We start from the raw sequence: 26450 nt of genomic DNA, 5'->3' as shown, positions 1-26450 counted from the left end.
CACACACTCTGAAAAATTGTCCTTTTATGTGACTGTCTGTACTTTTGCCCCAATGGTGTTGGGGTTACCCTGGTTAAGGGCCCACAATCCTCAATTTGACTGGGTCTCTGGGGAGATTCTTAGTTGGGGTACTGATTGTTTCAGGAGTTGCTTGAGCCTTCCAGTCAGGCTCTCGCAGCTAAGTTTGCCAGGATTGCCAGGGTGTTATGCAGATTTTGCGGACGTGTTCTCCAAAAAAGTTGCAGAGGTACTACCTCCCCATCGCCCCTATGACTGTGCCATTAATTTGTTGCCGAATGCTAAGCTTCCCAAGAGCAGGTTGTACTCCCTGTCACGTCCTGAGGCTCAGGCTATGGCAGAGTACATTCAGGAGAACTTGGCTAAAGGATTTATCAGACCTTCACAGTCTCCAGTTGGGTCGGGGTTCTTCTTCGTGGGTAAAAAGGATGGTTCATTGCGACCCTGCATCGACTTCAGGGAATTGAACCGTATCACGATTAAAAACTCATACCCACTGCCTCTCATTTCGGTCTTGTTTGACCAGCTTCGTACTGCCACCATTTTTTCTAAGATTGACCTACGCGGTGCGTACAATCTAATCCGAATAAGAGAGGGGGATGAATGGAAGACTGCCTTTAATACTCACTCAGGGCATTATGAATATTTGGTGATGCCTTTTGGGCTCTGTAATGCCCCGGCAGTCTTCCAGGATTTCATGAACGATGTGCTCAGGGAATATTTGGATAGATTCTTGGTCGTATACTTAGATGACATCCTAATCTTCTCCCATTCCCTGGAGGAACATCGGAAGCATGTACGCTTAGTCCTCCTGAAACTCAGAGACCACCGGCTTGGGGCGAAGCTGGAGAAGTGCGAATTTGAAGTTCAGCAAATCGCATTTCTAGGATATATTATCTCCCCAGAAGGTTTCCAAATGGAGGGTTCCAAGGTACAGGCAGTCCTGGATTGGGTGCAGCCCACTAGTTTGAAGGCGCTTCAGCGTTTCCTGGGCTTTGCAAATTTTTATAGACGATTTATCGCTGGATTTTCGTCTATAGTGGCGCCCTTGGTGGCACTCACTAAGAAAGGGGCGGATGTTGCTCACTGGTCTCGTGAGGCCAAATCGGCTTTTGCCCGTCTCAAAAGGGCATTTGTCTCGGCCAAAGTGCTGCGACACCCAGATCCAGAGCGTCCTTTTGTGGTGGAGGTGGATGCCTCTGAGATGGGTATTGGGGCAGTGCTCTCTCAGATGGGAGTGTCTGATAATCGCCTTCATCCCTGTGCTTACTTTTCCCGTAAATTTTCGCCTGCCGAGATGAATTATGACGTGGGTAACCGGGAATTGTTGGCTATTAAGGATGCACTCGAGGAGTGGAGACACTGGCTTGAGGGGGCTAAGTTTGTGGTCTCAATTCTCACCGACCATAAGAATTTGGCATATTTAGAGTCAGCAAAGCGTCTCAATGCCAGGCAGGCACGATGGGCTTTGTTTTTTGCTCGCTTTAATTTTTTGATAACATATCGCCCTGGGTCAAAAAACATCAAGGCTGATGCGCTCTCGCGGAGTTTTGCTCCAATCCAAGAGACCACCGAGGAGCCGTTGCCCATTGTGTCCCCCTCATGTATTAAAGTGGGCATTACCCAGGACCTCTTGTCATTAGTCCTTAGAGCACAGGAGCAGGCTCCTCCAGACCTTCCGGTAGGTCTTTTGTTTGTGCCTCCTAGGTTAAGACAGCGAGTGTTCCTGGAATTCCATGCCAAGAAGTCGGCAGGTCACCCGGGTATTGCCAGAACTCGGGAGTTGCTATCTAGGGCGGTGTGGTGGCCCTCGGTGGCTAAGGATGTGGATCAGTGGGTTCGGGCATGTGACATCTGTGCCCGAAATAAGACTCCTAGAGGGGTTCCTGTTGGCCCATTGCATCCACTCTCTATTCCATCTAAGCCATGGACCCACATTTCAATGGATTTTGTGGTGGACTTGCCCAAATCCTCGGGGATGACAGCCATCTGGGTTGTCGTTGACAGGTTTTCGAAGATGGCGCACTTCGTTCCACTGGTTGGGCTGCCATCGGCCAGACGCCTGTCTGAATTATTTATGCTGCATGTTGTGCGTCTCCACGGGTTGCCACTTGATGTGGTCTCTGACCGCGGATCCCAGTTTGTGGCCAAATTCTGGAGGGCATTTTGTTCCGATCTCCAGATTTCTGTCAGCTTGTCGTCAGGCTACCATCCGCAGTCTAATGGGCAGACTGAAAGGGTGAACCAGTCCTTGGAGCAGTTCCTCAGGTGTTATGTCTCCAAGTGTCAGACTGACTGGGTTGCTCATCTGTCCATGGCGGAGTTTGCCTATAACAACGCGGCTCACTCTGCTACAGGGATCTCTCCTTTCCTTTGTGTGTATGGGCATCATCCTAAGGCCAATTCTTTTGACCCCCTGGACTCCACGCCTGGTGGTTCCTCTGTCGTTTCGGTCCTTAGAGGTATTTGGAGGAAAGTGAAGAAAGCCCTTGTGTCTGTGTCATTAGTGACCAAAAGGGTTTTTGATAAGCGGAAAAGACCCTGCAGCTTCAAATTAGGAGACTTCGTCTGGTTGTCTACCAAGAATTTGAAGTTGAGACAGCCATCTCATAAGTTAGGCCCCCGGTTCATCGGCCCTTATAAGATCACCAGGGTTATCAATCCAGTGGCATTTCAGTTAGATCTGCCCCGTTCTTTGGGTATCAATAAAACATTTCATTGTTCCCTTTTAAAACGGGCGATTAGTAATCCTTCTTCCAGAGGAAGACCTTCCCCTCTTCTGATACGTGGCCAGAGGGAGTTTGTTGTTGAAAGGATTCTTGACTCCAAGATGGTTCGGGGTCGGCTGTCATTTTTGGTGCACTGGAAGGGGTATGGCCCGGAGGAGCGGTCGTGGGTGCGCAGTTGTGATCTTCATGCCCCCAGACTGATACGCTCTTTCTTCTCGCAGTTCCCCGATAAACCCGGTGGTAGGGGTTCTTTGACCCCTCGTCAGAGGGGGGGTACTGTTAGGGTCTCCTGCCCTGTGCTGCCACGTCGTCATGGCAACCGGGAGACAAGTGCTAGCGGAGTAACCTGAGCGCAGCTGATACTCCAGTTCGGGTCTTTTGCTGTGCAGTGGTTACAGGCAGGGGATCCGGTGCTGGTTTTTGTGCTCACAGTCTGTGAGGTCTGAGTGGGGCGTGGACAGCACCTGCTTTATAAGGCCTCTTCTCAGATTAAGCAGATGCTGCTGAATCTTTGTTGGTTAGTCAGTTCCTGAAAATTAGCCAGTACTGTGTAGCTTTGTATTTGTTATTGCTTACTGCAAATAGGCCTGGAGATTTGGTACTACACTCTGCCAATCCAGACCTAGCAGTAAGACTGGAGTCAGTCGTTTAGCCTGCTGAAGTTCTTTTGCTATTCTGTGAACCCAGCAGGTTTGTGGCTGTACTTTCAGACCTGCATGCTTAATCCTCTCTCACTGTGCAGGGCGTCCATGTGTCAGTTTAGTGGCAGGAAGCTGAACCTGTGCCCTGCAAGTGAGAAATAGGATTGTGGAGACTCTCCTTGTGTCTACTATTCCATCTCTGACCAAGGAGTTTGCTGCCACACCCGTTGGTAACCCTTTAGGGTTTTGCTGTTGCCCTTAGCAACAGCATTTCGGGTTCTCTACGTATTAAAACACAACATCTTGCTTTTTCCATCTGAGCATTTGTAATACTAGGGAGACACCCAGTTTCTTAGCCTCTGGGCTTATCTGTTCACTTTGTGTTGGTTTTGTTACCCTATCACTTTCTGTGTACGTGATGTCATATTTCCCAGTCTGTCTGTTAGTTCATTTGTTTTGCATCCCTCTCTGTTCAGACACCAGTACATTCCTGCAGGCACTGGTGTGCATAACATTTGATTACTGCCTTTACCGATTTGGTCGCGTCCACCTGGATGTCTTGTGTGATGGCTGCTGGAAGAGGTGCCGACATTGTGCTGGGCTCACTTTCTTGCTTGTAATCCTGAGGGAAGTTTAACATGGGGTGCGACTTGCACAGGTTAACAGTTGTACATTTAACAGTTTTACTTTTATCATTGTTACATTTACTACTACCATAATTATTAATACAGTTGCTAAGTGCATTTTTATCATACACCAGTGTGCCACTCTCTGTAACCATCTTTTCTCTCGTTGCCATATTCTTCTTACCACAGTGAGAGTCAGCTGTGCAAGCTAATCCTCCTTGTCTCTCACCTTGCTGTTGCCATACCTGTAAACAATCATAATGTTGGATCTGTCTCTTTACAGATTTAATGAGACATATCCTTCTCCTTAGATTTTGTAACACCTCTGGGCTAAAACTGCCTACCCGTGGGAACTTTTCCCCATCATGTACAGTCATTCTTTCCCATTCATCGCACAAAACCTCTGTGTGTGAACCGTATTTCTCACACATGATATACCTTGCCGACCCTATTGGTCGGTTTACTAAATCAACCTGGACCAGGGTTGATCGCCTCCTACCTGAACAACTGGCCCCCATCTTTGCAGGTGTTGCTTTCGCTACCTCTGACCTTCAAATCAGGGTCTTCAGCTAACCCTTACAAAAACCAAGATGTCCGGTAGGCCGACGGTGAAAGTTTACCGAGTACCTTCACTCACTCGCCCACGTCGACCAATACGCCCACACGTTGCCCTAGCGCTGGCGTACTCAACCCAGGGCCCCTGCGATCTGAACCTCTATTTACTGGAACATGTGGGGGTGATCCGCAGAGCACTTACCCTTCCCAGTAACTATTGGTTGTTATAGAATTCCCGAGTGACCAGCGAATCTCCCTTAAAATAAAAAAAATTACACAAATCACGTTAGAATGTACAAATAGCGTTTATGATCCCACTAGCGTACGCAAATGGTACTGGGTCAAGTTACAAACTAATGCACACAATTACGTGCGGTACAATCGTACTGCACACAAGCAACTAATCTTATGTGCGGAACGACCAACGGAATCAAAAATTGTGGCTGCGAATTCCTTCAGCCGGAGCTTAATGGCCTAAATGGGTACCGCACCAACCCTTCCTGGTGTTGTGCTTCTTGACTCTATCTATAGCGGACTTCCTAGTCTGCTGTACCTGGACCTCCTGGTCCGTGCTACAGTAGACCTCTTGGTCTGCTATACTCTAATGCTCTTCTTTTTAATATGTTTAACAAGGGATGCCTCCCAAGCCACCGTGCCGTCACTGACACGTATGTTCCTCACGAGAACTCGATTTCCTGTGGTTCCACCCAAAAATAAGATATATATGTATACACACACTTTGACCTCATGTACTCTTCACTTTCGTTTCTGCGCAGAAATCCCTTTCATTCAGTATCGCAGTCTAGTCCAGAGGAGTTGCAACTAGAGAAGGATCTATTAGCTTAAAATTTTGGACACTGAGACTGATTTGCGCTATTATCGCGTTTCCTCCTTATTGCCTACTAAAACAATACTATCGTGTGATTTGTATTACGTGGGCGTATCCGTACGCTTCCGTTGCGTAATATACGCTCCGTGCGTCGACCCTTGCGTCGCGTACATTCGCCCTGTCCCTTGTTAGAGACACGTGTACGCAGGCCAGATATGTCCACAGAAATACAATTTAACACGTTTATATCAATGTAAATGATCTTTAACTGTAATCATCTACTGAACACCACACAGAACTTCCTTGTATCTTAGGCAAGCTGTGTGCGTGTTTTACAAATTACTCTAACGTATTATTTTTACTTTTAACTTACCAATAGCAACCACTCTTTCTCAGCACGTTATCAATTATAAATGGCAAACAGGAGAGTGAGACGTGAAACTACACAAATGAAAGGAAGTACAGGTGCGTGCGTACGCAAAACAGAAATAAACAGTTTTAAAAGATAATAGCGTATTGTTCTTACCTTCCTACCTTCCGGATTCCACCCCAGCACTCCTACAGCGTAGCGTAACAGACGCTTATCTAGTCAGCACCACTGTATCCCTCACCACCAATACGGATACGAAAGGACACTGCTTTCCCGCCCTTGCTGACAGATAAAGTCTGTTTGCACTAGTGTGGATATGTGGAGGGAGGACGAGGCCCCAATTGATAATGCTGATTTGATTACCTTATAACTTTCACTATATGTAGGTAGGAGACTCAGTACGCAATTGGCGTATGGGGTACCGTAAGGGTACGCACTTAGCGTAGCAGACGCTCAGCCGTGATCGAGACGCACGAGCGACACGCTCGCTCACAGCTTTACGCTTGGTGTCGAACACGCTATAGGCGGCTGACTACCGTAATGATACGCTACTAGCGTAGCGGACGCTGTGACGGCGAGGGGAACATGAGCGGCGCAGACGCTCTCGGGATGACACTCAGTAAACCTTGTATGCAACACACTATGATTGAGTTTGTATTGAAAACCTTACTACTGAAATACTGCAGCGATATAACGCTGCTTAACCTTGTTAGTGTAAATGCTGTTTGAGCGATTAAGTCGCTCTGAATACCCTCTGCAATGTAATAAACACACAATACCTTGCTAAGGCTCCAAAACCTTTACTAACAGGATTAAGTTATATTAAAAGGGGAAATACAGTTGACAATTCATACACTGCAAGCTAACATCAATATCTAACAAAATAACTACACATAAATACACAATAGCAGCACAATAGCAAACAATAACATACAATGAGAGAGAGAGAGATCGTGGCACAATTACAATCAGAGATTAAGAATGGTCACAGAGAGAGTGTACTTACACACCGGGGAATGATTCGCTGCGCATGTCCTTCTGGTTACCAGCTCTGGGTTAGTCAATGATGAAAACCGTTGTGGAGAAAAGACTCTTGTGTCCCCAAGCCTATTTCAAACTATATGTACTAGCTCAAGATATACTTCAATAGATACTATGTGTCCTCTTTCCATTGGTTAGGGGGTGGGACATGTACTGCACCTGGGATCATTGGTTAGTTCAAGAAATGGGCGATGGCTAGGACTTGTCAGTATTCTAAATTCCTCTCTTGGTTGTATTGGGGAAACCTATTGTTTGGATCTTCCAAACAAACTCTGTCTCTGTGCTTTGTTTACCCCCTGGTCACCTCTTTCAGTTGAGACAATGACATCTCAGCAGTCATTATTCTGGAGAGAAACCTGGACCTATTCATAAACAAAGGTATAAGCCCTCTTCATAGAAACTCAAAGCTTAGTGTAAACATGGCTATTTGTTTTCAGTCTGTGGGAAAGAGGTGAATGAATTCCAGTCCCCCACCCTGCATTTATGTATAATTTATTCTGAATGCAATTAATCATCAATCATAACCATGAGCAGGAACTATGCGAATCCCTCCCAACTGTCATAGGCACAACACTTCTTCAATACCCCACAGCTGGACACCAAATACTACCCTCCAACCTTTATCTGAACCCTCCCAGCATGTAAAGGAGAATTTCTCAGGTCCAAGAACCGTTTTAAACTTACCATACTTGCTGACATTATTAAGGGGAATATTAACTATAAAACGCATTATATTGGTTAAATATGTAGCGATCGAGTCGCTCGCTAGTCGCACACAAACACCGCCGTAAATACCCATCTCCCTGCGCAGGCGACGTCAGAGCGTCCCCTACGCAACCTGAGGGGATGCGTACGCACGGGGGGGGGGTCTGTGCGTGAGCAGCGGGCACGTGCATTGGGGTTAGTACAAGGCATCATAGGTCGCTATATTTTTCGACTTTGACAATTTGTTGCTATATAGTTAAAACTAAAATAAATGTTTAAAGAAGTAAGTGTAAAGCACAAACGCAGTCTGGCCTGGTTGTAAAGGTTTATACAGAAAGAAACTGTGTTGTGTTAAGTGAGCGATTATAGTTGATATTGCTCACATTTATAGAAGTTGTGGGATTTGTTTAATTGCGGACGTACGGTTTTGTACACGTGTCTCGGGTCCCGTGGTACGTCAAGTAAGAGGAGGCTTGGTGGCGTGAAGTGGCTGACTCACGTTAATATAGATTGAAATATGCAAATCGTGAGGTGATTTGCAGAGGAGCGTGATAGTGCATAGTATTGCGATTGTAGTTAAAAGGTTTTTGTATTACGCTCCGGCTGAGGTTTCGCAGCTTGTGATTCGATTCTAGTGGTCGTACGGCAGATAAGTAACAAGTACCTATATGCTGTGTGATATGACCGCGCGTTTGTGGGTGCGATAGATAGCACAACGTCATATCCTTTTTACGAGCTTTTGTGTAAAATCGCGGTATCATCTCTGTATAGAGCATACGCAAGCGTGATTTGTGTATAATAAAGTGCATAGGGAGTTTTCGCTGGTCTCTCTCAGGAAAATCTCCAACGACCGATACTTTACTGGAAAGGGTAAGTTATTCCTAAAAACTTCCAGTAAATATAGGTCAGATAGGGCCCTAGGTTGGGTACATTGCCTTCGCTATCGACAGTGTATGGTAGTACTGGCCAATGTGGGCGTGAGCGAGTGAAAGCGTTAGGTGTCTTTCACCGTCTATCTGCGGTGTGCATTGGGGATTGCGTTTATTGGCAAAAAGTCCACGATGGGATCCAATTGCACAAGCAGTGGGCGTTTAGAAACTAGGGTTCTGGTTGAGGTGCCGCGGCCCATGGGGTCAGCGAGGTTTATTATGTGTGAAAAATATGGGTCACACACGGAGGCTTTTTGCAATGAATGGGTATGTATGACTGACAAAGATAGGGTACCATTCCCTAAAGTGGGCAGCTTTGAACCAGAGGTATTGCAGAACTTAAGGATAAGAATATGTCTGATAAAATCCCGAAAACAAAGGGTCAGACATACAAATTGTTTAAACCTGTGACAGCAAGAGGGGTTGGTGAGTTTGATCCTAAGGTATTGCAGGTGGTATGTCTAACCAAAGTCATATAAGACAAGAATGGAAATATTAGAACTGTTTGAACTTGTAGCAACAATAAACAAGTAGGAAGAAAAAAAAAGAGAATGCAAGTACACCGCTTTATGTAGATGTCGAAGCAGTTACGACCAGCATACAAACTATAGAAAATAATAAAAATATTAAAAATATGACTGTACCTATATATGTACTAATGAATGTTGAAGTTTTATTTAGGAGGAGAAGGTGACCTGATTGTTTTCAGCCATTTCTCATGTACCCAGAGGAGTATCCAAACGGTAAAAGAAGAGCAGTAGCCTGTGGGGGAAGTGGCTGAGACCAGTGGAACAGGTAAGTATGGTATCATTTGTGTACATATATAGTAAAACCCAAAAATAAAACAAAAAAAATCAAGAAAGTTACGTCAGAAATGGAGAAAAAAAACCTGTCCGCACATTAGTATTTGCCAGTAGGAAAGCGGACAGAGACAAGGTAACCCCAGGGTATTTCTTTCAGTTACCATATAAGAAGTATTCATTCCTAGTTATGCCCCTAGTAAAGATGAGCTCAGAAATGTTTGTTGGACCATGTATAGACCCTTGATACGGGATGAGAAGGATTGAATGAAATACTTCGCATGACCTAGAAGCTTGTTAAACTTTTTTTTTCGTTTTTGTCTTTTGCAGTAATAGAAAACTCTCCATCTGGATAAGACCACTGGTAAACACTAATTCAGCAAATGGGAGGTGGCTGTCTCTGTGCAAATGGACGGGCTCAATAAGGCATTGAGTGTCAGGGTGCAGACTTCTTTGCAAAATTGGAAAGGGGTCACAATAGCTAATTTTAGATAGTGTGCTATTGAACATCACAAGAATAGTGCTAGGCGCAAAGAACAACAGGCGGAGAGGTTGAGGACGGTAAGTATACTGGCACATACAGGAAAGACCCATCAATCCAAACCCCAAATCCCTAATGGTCAATAATATGTTACACTTGTAGGAAGGAAGGGCATTTTGCCTGAGATTGTAGGAGTAGTAGGACACATAGTCAATATAGATCCCCTAGACAGAAAACACAAGCCACATTATTAAACACATAGACGGGACCAAGGGACATATAGTAAGGAATCACAAGCCATATAGAAAACACAGATTCGGGAGTAACAGGAACGATGCAACAATACCCTTTGAGTAGACCTGCAGAGATTACGATAGGGCCCTTGCAAACCAAACAGTCTTTTCTGCTGGCTGCATCGGCTCCGACTAATCTACTCGGCAGAGATTTATTGTGTAAAATGCGGTGTCATATATTGTACTCCTGAGGGTGTCTTCTTGGATATACCTGAGAACCATGCTCAAGAAGTACAAAATATACTAGACACCCCTCAAAGGCTAATGTCGCATTCTACTGTTCTAGATGCATGTCCATCACAGGTAGAGGAAATTATCTCACAGATACCGGGTTCCCTATGAACTTAGGATGGGCAGGACACTGGATTGATGGCTGGGATAGTCCCAATAGCGATACGATAAACACAGAATTTTTTTAAGGGGAGTAGATCAAGTAGAGAATCACTTCCCCGTAGTGCCCAATCCAGTTGTCAAATTTTTATAAAATCTTCTCCACCTCTACAAACTCATCTGTCACCAACCTCTTTTCTGTTTCTCTACAGTTTTCCTCTTCATCTTTTGCGTTCACACAGGGTGGTACAATACATGGACCCAAGTACAGTTCAAACTCCACATGCCTAGGTCCTTCAGAGTTCTGCCCAAACCCAGTATATCTCAACAGCACGATGACACCACTATTACTGCAGTGTGCCTTGTCATGCACAAAGGGTAGAGAATGGGAATACTGGTGAAGGGAAATTTTGTATAGACACTGATATGCCTGCTGGTGATTGGCAAATGGCAAACCTGACATTTTCTTTTTCATTTTCTTCTTCCTTCTCTCCTCTAGAGATTTTTTTATTTTTTTAGTTATGCTCATGATACTCTACATTGCAAACACACAATGACTTTGTACAGTTAATACCCTTTAGGAATTATTGTTATGTATTGGTGTGCACTGATGTTTTCTCAAACTGGGTAGAGGCATTTCCTGCCGCCACGGATGCTGCTGTGTTTACCGCAAAGAAAAATTGTGCAGAAATTTGTGTGTAGATAATGGTACCCCTAGAAGTAGGAGCAAAGCTTGAAATTGTACTATTGTGATCATAGATACTGCCACTAGTATTATGTAGCTTCGGAACCACTCCCAGATCTTCACTCAACGAATCACCCTCTTCGGAAAAAAAAAATTGTTTTGGTATTTGTGGTTTTTTTTGGGGGTTGTTTTTGGAAAACAACCTCATGTCATGATTGATCCGCACAATGATCAGAAATACACCAATGAGGTGACAGTACAGTACCTTATTGAGATGAGTCAGCATTTGAGAACTTGACAAAAGAACTTGAAACTGTTGATTGCTTGTATGCCAAATGCTAACTGTCTTGATTGTGAACCAAGAGACTGTGTGATTGTTCTTACGCTCAGGTTGCCTAATAGACAGGTGGGAAGGAACATACCAAGATTTGTTGACATCACTAAAGGTTGCCGAAAGAGAGACTTGGGTCCACTCGTCCCACTGCAAGAAGGTCGCTGACCCGGAGAGAACTCGTGACAAAGTAGTTTATTGCTCACATTCATCGAGTTTGTGTGTTCGAAGTGAACTGTGTGTTCCAAGTGAACTGTGTGTTCAAAGAGCAAGGAGGAGAGCAAAGTGAACTGTGTGTTCAAAGAGCAAGGCAAAGAGATCGCAAAAGTATCACCAGCGACTCTGTTCCGTGAAGACTGAGAGGCGGCACTGTTGAACACTACCTGAGCATACTAAAGGATTGCAGAAAGACCAGTCATTGTAATTGATTTGTTATGAACAAGAGTTGTTTTGTTCTATTTCTCTTTTCTCTTTCCCGCTAACAAACATTTTCTTTCAGGATATCCTTAGATTTGGCGGCATGGAGGTCATTGCAGACTTTTGTGAGGGCAGTTTCAGTGGAGTGGAGAGAGCGGAAACCAGACTGGAATGGGTCAAGCAGTGAGTGAGAGGAAAGAAAGGCAGTGAGGCGATTATAGACAATACGCTCAAGAAGTTTGGAGGCAAAGGGGAGGAGAGAGATTGGTCGATAGTTGGAGAGAGTGTTAGGATCAAGGGTAGGTTTTTTAAGAATAGGGGACACAAGAGCATGCTTGAAGGCAGAGGGGACAGTGCCTGATGAGAGGGAGAGATTGAGAAGGTGGGCAAGATGGGAACAGGCAGAAAGAGAGGTAGCGGAGGCAGTGGGAGGGGATAGGGTCGAGTGGGGAGGTTGTGAGGGGGGGAGGAGTGTATAAGGGCCATGATTTCCTCGCCTGATACATGGGAGAAAGATGTCAGAGTTGGTAAGAGGGTAGGGGAGGGGTGGCAAAGGATGGGTGGTGGCTGGTTGCTGGACTGATGGGATGTGATGTCCTGATGTATGGAGTCAATCTTGGATGTGAAATAAGTGGCAAAGTCAAGAGAGGAAGGGAGAGGAGGTGGTGGTGGGCAAAGGAGGGAGTTAACAGTGGCAAAAAGGCGCCGGGGGTTGGAAGACTGGGTAGAGATGAGGATTTTGAAGTATGATTGTTTAGCGAGGGAAAGGGCAGCACTGAAGGATGAGAGCATGAATTTGAAATGGAGGAAGTCTGCTTTAGAGCGTGATTTCCTCCACTGTCGCTCGGCAGTACGTGAGCATTTTTGTAGATATCTGGTGCATTTGGTGTGCCAGGGTTGAGGTGTTGATCTGCGAGGGTGAATAGTGGTTGGCGGAGCAACAGAGTCAAGGGCTGAAGTAAGAGATGCATTGTATAGAGATGTGGCTTGTTCAGGGCATGTGAGAGAGAGAAGAGGAGAGAGAAGTGAGTCAAACAGGGAGGATAGGGATGAGGAACGTTATTAGTGTGTAGTCTATCTGAATCAGCGTAGCTTGAAAGATTTCAAAGGGAGAACATTTCTAAGGGTGTTATCTGTGATTTGTACTGGAAACTTAGTGATCAATATGCAAGGACTATGAAGTAACCTCATATCTCATTGTTCTCTTACCAGGTATGTCTAGTGGGACTACAATCGCCAGCAAGCTATACTGCATCTGCTAATTATCATATATGAATACCATGAATGCTTAGCTATAGGTATGTCTAGTGGGACTACAATCGCCAGCAAGCTATACTGCATCTGCTAATTATCATATATGAATACCATGAATGCTTAGCTATGCTTAGTGAGTATGCACTACTTTGGGTGAAAATATATCTTTCAGAGATGTTGTCAAAGTCTTTTGAAATGAAAATCTCCTAGTGTGTATGGGCCTTAAGGTATATCTCCACTATCACATTTATCCCACAAGGCTGACTGGGACCTGGATATAGGCATCATGGCGTGCAGAGCCGGCCCTAACCAATATGCTGCCCTAGGCAAGATTGTGGCTAGTGCCCCCTAACACCGCCGGTAGTTCTGCCTCTGACCCTGCACCCTTTTCCCAGCACTATCACCACTCATCCATAGCAGTCCTCATTTTGGTGCTCCTACCCACTATATTTAAAAAAAAGAACAGTGCACACATTCGGTGCATAGCCAAAAAAGGGGCATGTTCTTGCTGGGAAGGGGCATGGCTACACAATAGTACTCACAATTTTAATTCCACCACACAGTAATGCAAATTTATTCACATTATATCATGCGATAGTGTCCCTTATTTACGTTACATTAACAGTAGTACCACTTTACCTTATATACGTTATTCCTCACAGTAGTGCCCCTTCACATTACATCACACTGAAATGCTCCTTATTCACATTACACCACACCATATTGCTCTTTATTCACATTACACCACACAGTAGTGCCCTTTCTATACGTTACGCCACACAGTAGAGCACCTTATACACATAATGCCATATATAGTAGTAATGCATTTATGCACATAATACCACACAATAATGCCCCTTACACATATGACACACATTATTAATGTCTTTATAAACATAATGCGCCTTACTCATAACAACCTTTATTAATGCCCTTATACACATAATGTCCCTTACACTGGTGTGGTATGCAGGATCTCGGCAGCGGAATGCCAGAGTGCAACAAGCCCCTTGCCGGGTCTGTGGCGACCTACGGTCACCACAGGTTCTATTAGCACTCTATGACTGTTGTTGACACCCACGAGTGGGAATAGTCCCTGCTGGTCAGCATGCTGAATGTCGGGATTGTGATGAGACGGGATGTAGGGGGAGGTATTGTCACATAACTACATCCCCCTTACACATATGGCGCACATTATTAATGCCCTTATACACATAATGACACACCTAGTGTGTGTTACACATATGCCGCACATTATTAATGCCCTTAAACATATAATGACACACTTAGTGCCTGTTACACATATGCTGCACATTTTTAATGCATTTATACACAATGCACGTAATCGCCATTACACATATGCCGAACATTACTGTACAACCAACTCACCAGCACACAGCACTCACATGGCCACTAACACTGTGACCTCTGCCTCTGCTTGGATACAGATGTGTCCTCATATATCTTTCCTCAATATGCCACGTAGCTGGAGATGATGAGCATGAGTCAGCTGGCAGCTCTGCTAACGTTGGGTGCCTATTTTGATGAAAATGCATCCTATTTGCATTACTATGTGGCTAGGATGCAGAAACAGCTTCTGCTAATTAAAATGACATGTGGCATGCCTATTTTCTGTATGCAACTGTGGCTGAAATGCTACATTACAATGATTTCCAGGAATACACTGTAACATAGCATTTCGTATGCAGATACAGCCGCAGTCACATACAGAATATAGGCATGTCGCATATCATTTTAATAGCAGAAGCTGCTTGTGCCATTAGACATACCAAACGCCCTAGGCATTTACCTAGTTTGCCTATGCTTAGGGCCGACTCTGATGGCAAGACACAGGGAAGTACAAGGCTACAAGCAGAATTCTGAGGTTATCATCACAGACCAGCTGCACATTGCAGAAGTGCAAGATGTGTTTATGTCCATCCACCACCAGCTTAGAGTGAGGCACTGTCATATGGCTCCATGACATCAGGTAACCTTTAGTTCCTGCCACTGTGACTGGGGAAGGAGATATGACTGATGCAAAACATTATTCTTCTGCTGCTCACTTTCAGTCCTTACACGTGGTGCCTGTATTTTACTGAATTCAATATATACTATTTCCGGTTACAAATAAGGTTACACCAGTGGCGGATTTTACCTGTCCTGGTCTCAGGTCCACCCCCCATTCCTGCACCCACATCCACACCTCTCCACTGTGGGTATGATCGGTGTTAGTGCAGGCTCAGGCAGACACAGCAGGGAGTAGGAGGAGTTAGCTATGCAGTGGCTTCCTATTGGAAGCCCTGCCTGCTAATCTCACACATGGCTGGCAGTCTCTGGGGAGAAAATTCCTCCCCCTGCGGGACTGCCAGTCTGGCGTGTGATAGCATAGTAATGTCCCTGAGCTGAATCACCGGCAGTATTGTGCATCTATGGAATGCAGACTGTGCAGCTCAAGATGTTATACTGCAGCTGTGCATGCACATCCTCCCACCTCCATTATTTCCTCGAGCCCAGCTAGATATACTACGCATGCACCATGCATAATGACTCATGACAATCTAGCTCAATCAGCAATACAGGTGTCATGTTATTAAAAGAGTTAATCATAATTACTGTAAGTGTTTAATTTCATGAGTCTAAAGGAGGTAAGTAAGGGTTTAATGACTATGAATGGAAATCATTTTTATGTGTAGTTTAATTAACAGTGGGGAAGCAGAGTTAATATTTATAAAATTATCATTATTATATTATATTGAAGGGTTGTTAGAATGATGTGGAAGGATTTAATGATTTTTGAGGAGGGCATTATAATAATTTTTTATGGCAGACACAAACATTTTTTTTATGGCAGACACAAAAAAATTATCTGTAACTGGGATGCTCTCTGTATTATATAGTGTCCATCAGCACGCTCTATGTATCATATGGCAGTCACCGGCATGCTCTCTGTATTATGTGGCAGTCACTAAGTTGCTCTTTGTATTAAATGATGGTCACAGTGATGCTTTATGCTCTGTATGGCAGCCATTTGGATGTTTGGCGATCACTGGCATGTTTTCCATTTAGTATAGCAGTCACTGTGATGTAAAGTGCATTAAAAACTCACACACCCTGCTGAAAGCTATTGGGAAAACCTGCATTTTTCCTGACACACCCTGAAAACGGCCAGTTACTACCCACAAACGTCATCTTCCTGTCAGTCACCTTGCGAACGCCTTGCACTCTAAATCTTCCACAGTGAATTCAGACACCTGCATTCCCATTGAATCTAGCACACAAGCATACATACCCACCCACACACAAACATGCTGAATTTTCTAGGCCACAGTCCCTGAAACCTTGGTGGGTTCAACATCCATGCGGATTGCAGGGCCCTGCATCCCTGTAGATTTACTAAGCCACAGTTTTTTGCAGTTCCAGCATCCATGGTGATTTAATGTCCATGAATCCCTGGCAGTCCAAGTATCCACAATGATTCCGGCTCCCTGCATCCTCAGCGGTTCCAGCATCCATGGCAATTTTAGGTTGCTGCATCTTCGGTGGTCCCAGCATCTCCTACGGTTTCAGGTCCCAGCATCTACAGTTGTCCCAGAATCCGCGTCACTAACAGTCTATGGGCTTGATGCATCATCGCTTGGAGAATGATAAAATGGAAAGCGAAAAGGCACTAGCCAATCAGCTCCTTTCTACCATGTCACAGGCCTTGTATGCTGGTAGTTTATTACTTTCCATTTTATCACTCTCCAAGCGATGATGCATCTAGCCCTATGTATTATTACTTAATTTCAACAAAAGTAGGTGACAATTAACATTGTCACCTACTTTTCTAGAAAATAAATATTGCAGACATTCATGATTAAGGTAATGCAGTAGATACCACAGATATCTTCTGCTCAGATTTCAGCCCCATCTGTCCCACTATCCCCATGCAATAGTATGAAGACCTAAACTTATCAGACTCTGATAATACTGTAAAGAAGAGAGTCTACAACAAACATACATATTTTAAAAATATACATGTATAGCAGGAATATATTACCATGCCTCTACAGGTCTAGAACCTTTATCTAGCCTGAGAATGATAAGTAATTAATAATAATATGAATTACCAGTCTTGTGTCTACTACTCTTGCGGTTCTACTGTATTTTCAGTATAAGCTTTGTTGCAAAGGTAACCTCACAGACGTCCAGAGATGACGTTTGCTTGGTTGTTTGACCTTACATTTTCATCCATGGAGAAGGCCCACCTGAAAAATTTAGAGACGTGATAATATGTTCCTGATATACATGCATATTTATTAGGATAATTTCTGTATATTGTGTTACAAAAAGATTGCAGTGCTGTACAAAAGTCATACATATTAGTCCCTGCCTCATAGGAGCTTATAGTCTAAATTTTTAAACATGTATACCAGGAATATATTGCCACGCCTCTACAGGTCTAGTACTTATGTCTAGCCTTAGAATTACCAGTAATTAATAATGATATGAATTACCTGTCTTGTGTCTACTACTCCTGCGGTTCTACTGTACCTTCAGTATAAGCGTTGTTGCAAAGATGGCCTCACAGTTATACAGAGATGAAATTCACTTGGTTGTTTAACCTCACATTTTCATCCATGGAGAAGGCCCACCTGAAAAATTTAGAGGCGTGATAATAAGATTTATGTCCTTACCTAAATACCTAGGTAAATCTTATTCTTCTAGTCCATATGGGGAACAGGGAGAAATGCTGGGTATAGGATGAGGACTGAGTCCGGGCACCAAAGAGTTACCAAACTCATCCCAGCTTACCTCAGTCCCCCTCTCTCCTATACCCCGCCCCCCTGGCACGCCAGTTTTTAGTTAGCAAGACCCCGGCAGGAGCGAGGAAAGTAGGAAGGAAGACCATCACGCACACAGAGCCACCACTGGTATTCAACTAGACACACCCACTAAAATAGAAATAATGCCTAGCCAGACAGGTGCGTGAAGGGAGGGCATCTTGTACCCCCTATGGACTTGAAGAAAAAGATTTACCTAAGTAAGGACATAAATCTTATTTTCTTCAGCGTCCACTAGGGGGCACAGGGAGAAACGCTGGGACGTCCTAAAGCTGTTACCTTAGGGGTGGGAATGCTCCTGGACTATGCCAAGAACACTGCGCCCGAAGGCAGCGTCCTGGGACACAAAAGTGTCAAAAGCATAAAACCTGACAAAAGTGGCAGCAGTAGACCACGTGGCCACCCTGCAAAACTGCTCTGCGGAGGCCCCATGGTGAGCAGCCCAAAAGGGTCCAACAGAACGCATGGAATGGGCCGTAACCCCGGCAGGAGTTGGAAGATCAGCCGCCGTATATGCATGCTGAATGGTCAAACGGAGACACTGAAAGAGAGAAACTGTTTGGTAGCAGGCCATCCCCACTTGTGAGAGTCATATAAAACAAACAAGGAGTCCGACCTGCTGAGGTCCTTAGTTCATTCAACATAAATCCGGAGAGACCGTATCACATGCCGGATCTCTTGTGCAAACGCATTACTGTGGTACCTGGTGATTGTGGCGAGATGCGATCATGTCGATGTCTGGAAGTCCCCAACAATGAACCAGCATCCGAAAGACCACCGGATGGAGGGCCCTCTCGCCGTAATGTACATCCTGTCGACTGAGGAAGTCTGCTTTCCAGTTGAGGACTCTTGGTATGAATATTGCTGACAGCGCGGGTAGATGTTGTTCTGCCCAATGGAAGATGTGCGCTGCTTCTCACATGGTACCGCGACTGTGGGTGCCGCCCTGTCGATTTATGTAAGCGACTGTGGTTGCATTGTCTGATTGTACTTTGACTGGTCAACCCTGAAGGAGAGGCCGCGCAACCCGAAGAGCTCTGTATATCACCCTGAGTTCTAGGACGTTGATTGGAAGCATGCTTTCTTGTACCGTCCAACATCCTTGGAACGCACACTGAGCCAATGCAGCTTCCCAACCCACTCAAGCTGGCGTCCGTGGTGAACAGAACCCAGTTCTGGATCCAAAAGGGGCTTCCCTGGTTCAGATTGGACTTGAGAAGCCAACACGACAAGGAACACTGTACTTTTCTGGAAAGGACAAAGGACTGCCTGGCAATGTGCAGATTCCATTTGTTCAGCACTTCCAACTGCAGAGGCCGCAAATGAAACTGCGCGTACTCCACCATGTCGAAATTTGCTACCGTGGACCCCAGAATCCGCAAACTTTGAATTTTGGATTGAATTGCCAGAATCTTGTCTCCTGTGAGAAAGATACGTTGGAGTCATGAATTGAGCAGGGCTCCCAAGTGTAACATTTCCTCTGAAGGCATTAAGAATGATTTGCGCCAATTTATCTTCCAGCCGTGAGACTGTAGAAGATCCACCATCAGTTGAATATGTTGAAGCAGTACCTCCTGAGACTGGGCCATAAGGAGGAGGTCATCTACGTAAGGTAGGATCCGCACACCCCTGCAACGGAGGCTGGCTGCCATGACTGCCATGACTTTTGTAAAGACTCGAGGTGCCGTAGACAGTCCGAACGACAATGCTCGAAATTAGTAATGGTCCCGTTGAATGGCAAATCTGAGGAACCGCTGATGACTGCCATGAATGGGAACATGTAAATACGCATCCTGAATGTCCAGGGATGCCAGAAAATCCCCCTGCTCGAAGGCGAGAATAATAGTGCGAAGCGACTACATGCAGAATTTGAGGATTCGCGGAACCTTGTTCAATGACTTCAAATTGAGGATGGGGCCGTAGGAGCTATCCGGCTTCCGCACCAGGATAGAGTAAAATAAAACCTGTGTCTCCTCTGCAGGGGCGGGGTGGAAAACCAGCCTTGGAAATGGATGGAAGCAGCCATAATGGGGGTGGGTTCTGTTGAGGGATGGGATGAGGTCTGTCAGGGGGGCAGGATCCCTCCTTATAGGGCCGAATTCTGAGTTGGACGCAGTCGCGGCCTTCCTTACATCTTTGCAGGTGCGTCTGTGACTTTATATTAATACTGCTACAATGCACTTCCCTGGTGTACATCTGTTCATCTGACTATGCAAGGATTGAGACTCCCACTGTCGGTGTCTACAGACGCTGCAATCCTGCTTTGTGCATCTTTCACCCGCTACCATTGGTCACACCATTGTCACTGACAGTTTCACCTTCCAATGATGTGTGTTCCTTGCGTCTCCATATGCAGATGCCGGGTTGGAGTGCAGAGACGGGGTTGGGGTAGGGACAGTGCAAGCCATAGCCATCGGATGGGGTAGCAGGGGGGCACAGTGTAAGCCACTTCTGCCAGGTTGGGGAGGACATATTGCAAGCAACAGCCTGTTAATGACGGGATGCCGAGAAGATGCATTGGGCTGCTGCTGTGTCCTAGGGCATGCCAACTGCTGCGGCGATGGCTTCCCTTCCTTATGGAGGCAGTGCAGAGAGGGAAGACTGGGGCATCTAGTACCCGCTGGCTGCCGATGGGTCCTAGTGCCTGCTGCCTACGCTGTATGGAGGACTGGGGCATATCCAAGCTGGCTGAGTTACCATATAAGTGTGTGTGTGTTGGGGGGGAGGGGACCCGCAACAGGATGATGGCAGTAGTGGGAAGTAGGTGGCTATAGGACATGATAGGGGTAGTGGTAGTGGAGAGCAGAAGGCAGGATGGGATACTTATTGTGGAGCAAGGTGCAGGATGGGAGTTGTAGTGGACAGCAGGGGGCGGGATGGAAGTAGTGGTGGACAGCAGGGGGCAGGATGGGAGTAGTGGTGGACAGTCGGGGGCAGGAAGGAGTGGAAGAGACTTACCCTTAACACTGTAGTCTATCATCCCACTCTTCTGCATTCACCAACTGGCTGCACGTGTTTAGGTATGGGGAGCTGGCGGGACAGCATTCAAAGCAGGCGCCAGCTATCTGACTTCACTCATCCACCATGCCGAGGGTCACCGTCTCTCTGCTGCCCCCGGATGCTCTGCCTCCCTCCTTACACAGTGCTCCGCTATCTGCAGCGCACACAGCACAGGAAGCCGTGCTCCCCCCTTCCCCTGCTCCCATTTGCTCTGCAGCAGTTCACCTCCAGGCAGCAGCCACAGGGGACAAGCTAACGGTTGGTTCTAAATCGGAGTGGGAGAAGGGACCTTCTGACGTCACTAGGGGAGGAGACACTTCACCAGGGAGGAGCTACGGCCAAACAAGGTATTCGAAAAGTACCCTCGCGGGCTCGCTTAGCTCGCTACGCTTCGGTACTAAAGGTATTACTAAAGGTAATAGTTGGTGGTGTGGATAGCATAGGAACTATCCCGCAGGCCTGGCTCCTCCCCCTTGTCGTGGCTTCTCCCCCTGATGTAAAAGGTCCCTTAGGCCACTTGAACCTAGCATCAGCCACAAGCTAACCTGGAGACGGGAGATGTAGGCTGAGGGTAGGGGCACCTCCAAGCCGGCTGAGTTAGGAGCCACCTACCATTTATGAATCGGCCCGGGTTGGGTAGTAACTAGAGTTTGGGGCCCGGCCCACCTGCGAACTGTCCCGGCATCCCACTGGACTAATCCGTCCCTGCCCCTCTGGGACTGAGGGACCGGGAAAATCACATTGGAGGCCAGAAGATAATGAACTGATTCCCGCAGATCTTCTGCTTTCCCTGGATCTTCCGGGAGCCCTGTGGAGAAGAACCGGAGATGTGGGCGCTTCCAAAAGGACATAGCATATTCCTGTGAAACGATGTCCTGGAGCCAGGCATCCAACGTGGTCTCCATCCATAATGGGGCAAAATGCAGACGTCGGTATCCCACCCTGGGATCCCCCAGGGGGAGGCCCGCCCCTTCACTCGGCAGGCTTGTCCGCCATTTTGGTAGCTGGGCGTCTAGTGGCCCATGGTTGCTTAGCGAAGGGCTTGGCTCCTTTGGGCGGGGCCTGGTACTGCGAGGATGCCTGAGTCTTTGTCCTTCCCTGCGAGCAAAAGGACCTAAAGGTAGCTCTAACTTTAGATGGAGCTGCTGAAGGCAAGAAGGCGGTCTTGGATGCAGCCAGAGTTGTGACAATTTTATCCAATCCCTGTCCGAAGAGAGTATCTCCCGAAAAGGCAAGTGCCTCTAAGGTCTTTTTTGAATTAGCATCAGCACACCATGACCGGAGCCAGAGTGCCCGTCTGGCCGATACAATCGCTGCCGACAACTTGGAGGTCAATACCCCTGAGTCCATGGCTGCTTCATCCAAGTAGATACTAGCTATCTGAATATTAAGCACATGGGCAAGCAATTCCTGTCCACTAGTACGTGAAGAAAGACCCTGTTCCAGCTTTTCTGCCCAGATACTGATAGCTTTAGCAACCCAGGCCGACGCCAAGGCAGGACGAGCAATAGCTCTAGCATGCGAATAACCTGTTTTCAAGAAAACTTCCATCTTCCTATCCTGGGGTCCTTCATAGAGGACGTGTCTGGAATGGGAAGAACAGATGATCTTACGGGATCAGTACTAAATCCCGCTGGACGGGATCCCGGTGGTCGAAATACCAACGCCGGAATCCCGAGCACACAATCCCGACAGGGGTGGCGAGCGGAACGCAGCCCCTTGCGGGCTCGCTTCGTTCGCCACGCTGCGGGCACGGTGCCTAGCTACGCTCGGCACACTATTATATTCTCCCTCTATGGGTGTTGTGGACACTCATGGGATTGTGCCAGTGGGGATTCCGGCGTCGGTATTCCGTCCAGCGGGATCTTGACCACATCCCGATCTTACCAGTCTAGCGACATGGGTGTCCATCAGAGGGAGTATTCTCACTTAGCATGCTCCTTGGGAGGTAGAGGGTAAAGGGAAGCCATACGCTTAGAGACCTGAAAGCGTTCTGTGTGCTCCACCCATGCCACCTCCAATAGATCCTCTAACTGAGCGGAGGAAGGAAATAGAGTTAATTCCTTCTTTTGCCATTTAAATAATGGAGCTTATCCTTACCACTCTAACCAGAGCTTCCACATCAGTAAGTGACATAGAATCCTCCATAACAGAGGAAGAATACCGGACAGAATCGCCAGACCCTGCTTCTTCCTGGTCTGAAACCGACTCAGGGTCGGATTGTGTAGTAGCGCTATCATGGGCCAGTAACCTACTCCTAGATGACCTGTTTCTGTCTAAGAGCTGTTGCACAGAAGTGGACATTTGTGTTAAGCCCTGTACTGACTGAGTAAAGGACTGCAGCCATGGTGGTTCTATAGGAGCCACCTGAGGCGGTAGAAAAGCGGTACCAACTGCGGAGGGCTAGCCTGCTGCAGGTGGTAGTGGTGATGGAGGCGGGGCCACCAGACGATCCACTAACTGAGACATTACCTGCATTACTGTTGATGCCAAAACCGGTTCAGAAGAGGGTGTCACCTGCTTTGGTGTCGCATTCGTAGATGACATGAAAGAGAGGACACATAGGGGGTAATTCTGAGTTGATCGCAGCAGGAATTTTGTTAGCAGTTGGGCAAAACCATGTGCACTGCAGGGGAGGCAGATATAACATGTGCAGAGAGAGTTAGATTTGGGTGGGTTATTTTGTTTCTGTGCAGGGTAAATACTGGCTGCTTTATTTTTACACTGCAATTTAGATTGCAGATTGAACACACCACACCCAAATCTAACTCTCTCTGCACATGTTATATCTGCCCCCCCTGCAGTGCACATGGTTTTGCCCAACTGCTAACAAAATTCCTGCTGCGATAAACTCAGAATTACCCCCATAATCCATCATTATCAGGATCCTGTGGATAAATAATAGTGACCTCCTTGTTAGCCCTGTTTCTGGAAGACATGTATCCAGAATACAGAGTAAACCCCACACACTGAGGTTGAAACAGTCAGAATTTGACAGCCTGGCAAAAGACTAAGGGGGTCATTCCGACCCGTTCGCACGCAGCGGTTTATCACTGCAATGCGAACAGGTGCAGAATGCGCATGCGCGGGGAGCGCAGTGTGCGACATTGCCCGGCGACAGGGGTCGCCGGGTTACGCCGCGACTTATTAAGGAAGCGGTCGCAGAGCCGACCGCTAAGAAGATTGACAGGAAGGAGGCGTTTGGAGCCGTTTTCAGGGAGTGGTGAGTATAATACAGGTGTGTCCAGCAGAACAGAGGGCAGAGGAGTGACATCGAAGCCGAGCCCATCATCGCTGGATCCATCGCACAGGGTAAGTAGCTGCAGGGCTGGTCTTGATTTGTGTGAAATTGGATTAGCTTAGCAGGGCTGCACAAGCGTTCGCAGCCCTGCTATGCTAAAATACACTCCCCCATAGGTGTGGCTAGTTGATCGCAGCAGCAGCAAAAAGTTACTGCCTGCGATCAACTCGGAATGACCACCTAAATGTACCCAACAACAAGAAGTGGGGAAGACAAAGTCTAAATAGGTGAAAATCCTAAGATTGTTCCTATTAGTGAGTGGCAAATTTTATAACAGTCACAAACCCTACATGCACACAGAACACTCAATGCCAAGAATAATGTGGGGGTAATAAATGATACTCAACAATCCAGCTACAACTCTACAAGGTAGCAAGAAGGAGTAGGCAAAAACCAGGGTTCAGTAGCGAGGTGCTGAGGAAAGTGAGTCTGAGAGTCCTTCTGTAGATGCTGGAGCAGCAATGTGCTTAAAATGGCTGCCCAGCGTCCTATGGAAGGAGATCAGAGAGGGAGGAGGAGATAACCCAGCCGTTAAGGGGATGCGGTCCGGGCAACCCAGGCATGCATGGACTGTTGGGGGGGGGGGGGGGGGGGGCCGCGCAGCTGCGTGGCTTCACACGTGCAGATGTGTGGCATCACATGCAGCCGCTGTGACCCGAGCAGCGATGAGTAGCTCCCTGCCAGTGCGCAGGAGCTGCACTGGTGGGGAACTACTCTTCAAGTACAAAAGCATTGCCGCTGACGTGTGGGGCGGGCTAGCCCTGTGCTGGGCGTCCCCCCGCATGTCAGTGTGACTGATCGTAAATGTGCTAAATTTAGCACAGCTACGATCAGGTCTGAATTAGCCCCTCAGTCCTCATCGTATACCCAGCGTTTCTACCTGTGCCCCCTAGTGGGCGCTGAAGAAAATAATGTTCCTGATATATTGTTCATGCATATTTATTAGGATTATTTCTTTAAACTGTGTTACAAAAAAATTGCAGTGCTGTACAAAAGTAATGCATATTAGTCCCTGACCCATAGGAGCTTACAATCTAAATTTACAAACACACAAACAATCTGACAAACACACATATTCACATGGTGTTGCATACTGTACACAACATTGCACCTGTAAACCTAGTGTACAAGAAAAAGAAAGTAGACTTCTTTGTGGGCGCACTCTTGTGAAGAAATAATGAAATCTTCGTCAGATTGCAAAATTAAAACTTAACTTTTAATGTAGTTGCTTTAAGAATGAATCTCCTAAAACAGCTCAACACAACACATTCCTAAGACAAATTGACAAAACAGATAAAGTACAACAGATTAAAAAGCGTTTGGCAGTAGAAGCATATATAATAGATATTTGTGATATGAAATAAAATGATCAATCAGAATACATGCAATTTGAGCCGATGGGAAAAGAAGTTACTGTCCAAATGTATACTGTAATGAGCTGATGTAATGATTCCAATATCTCAGCCCTTGTAGATTTTATATGGGATGCCTGTAATAGTAAAGTTGGAGTTATAGATTAAGTGTGAATTTGCTGTCAATGTCAGACAGGAGGTTTTCCTAGTTCTGAACCTACTGCACCAGGTATTCCCTGGTGGTCACCCACCGGGTACTGCCCTGGCCCTCAGCTGTTTGGCTTCCAAGATCGGACGGTGTTGGGCATAGGCAGTGAGGTATGATAGTAGGTTATAAGTATTTGTATGCAACCATCTCCTGAATCATTGATGAGAGTTCAGAAAAATGCCCAGAGAGAAACAGTAAGGTGGATCTGCTTTTGGTGTTAGGTGGTGGACATTTGTCCCACCAGCTGGAGAGCTGCCGTGGGTGGTTTGGTCCCTCAAATCACCAATGAGAGTCCTGAAAAGAGAGTATGATATACAGAAGGCAAATCCCTGGTTTGAATGATCCAAGGTCAAAGTTGTCTTCTATGCAGGCACTAAACCAACCTATAACTTAACTGTTCCACAGATTCAAAACAGGTCTATTATAGCTCTGCAGTAGGTAAAATAAGCAAACAATGCCTGTCAGAATAGAAGTCAGGCTATTACCATCCAACAGCCTTATTTACAACCAATGTTACCACTAAAGGCATGATAGAAGCTAACATAAGCTTTGTGTGCTACAATTGTAGCCACTAAGTATTCCCAAAGAGCCTAGACAGACATAATTTATGGTAAGCTGCAGATACAATATTCTATGAGCTAAAATAAATAATATAGCTGTGTTATGTTTTCCCCGGACAGAAGAGTTCACTCTCTGACTCCACTGCTCGAGAGGAAAAGCTTTTACCAA

General features: G+C 46.2%; 1 long non-coding RNA gene across 1 annotated transcript in view; it reads right to left on the bottom strand.

Annotated features, from left to right (window-relative positions):
- The window catches only part of LOC134935543 (uncharacterized), a 128576-nt gene that overhangs the window by 79546 nt on the left and 22580 nt on the right, over positions 1 to 26450 (bottom strand). Inside the window, exon 2 of the long non-coding RNA XR_010180235.1 lies at positions 17534 to 17671. This is a non-coding gene — a long non-coding RNA (uncharacterized LOC134935543). The remainder of the gene's footprint in view (positions 1 to 17533; positions 17672 to 26450) is intronic.

Source organism: Pseudophryne corroboree, chromosome 6 (assembly GCF_028390025.1).
Source record: "Pseudophryne corroboree isolate aPseCor3 chromosome 6, aPseCor3.hap2, whole genome shotgun sequence".
Classification (NCBI taxonomy): Eukaryota; Metazoa; Chordata; class Amphibia; order Anura; family Myobatrachidae; genus Pseudophryne; species Pseudophryne corroboree.
The sequence above is the reverse complement of the archived record's forward strand: the minus strand, read 5'-3'. Positions and strand labels throughout refer to the sequence as shown.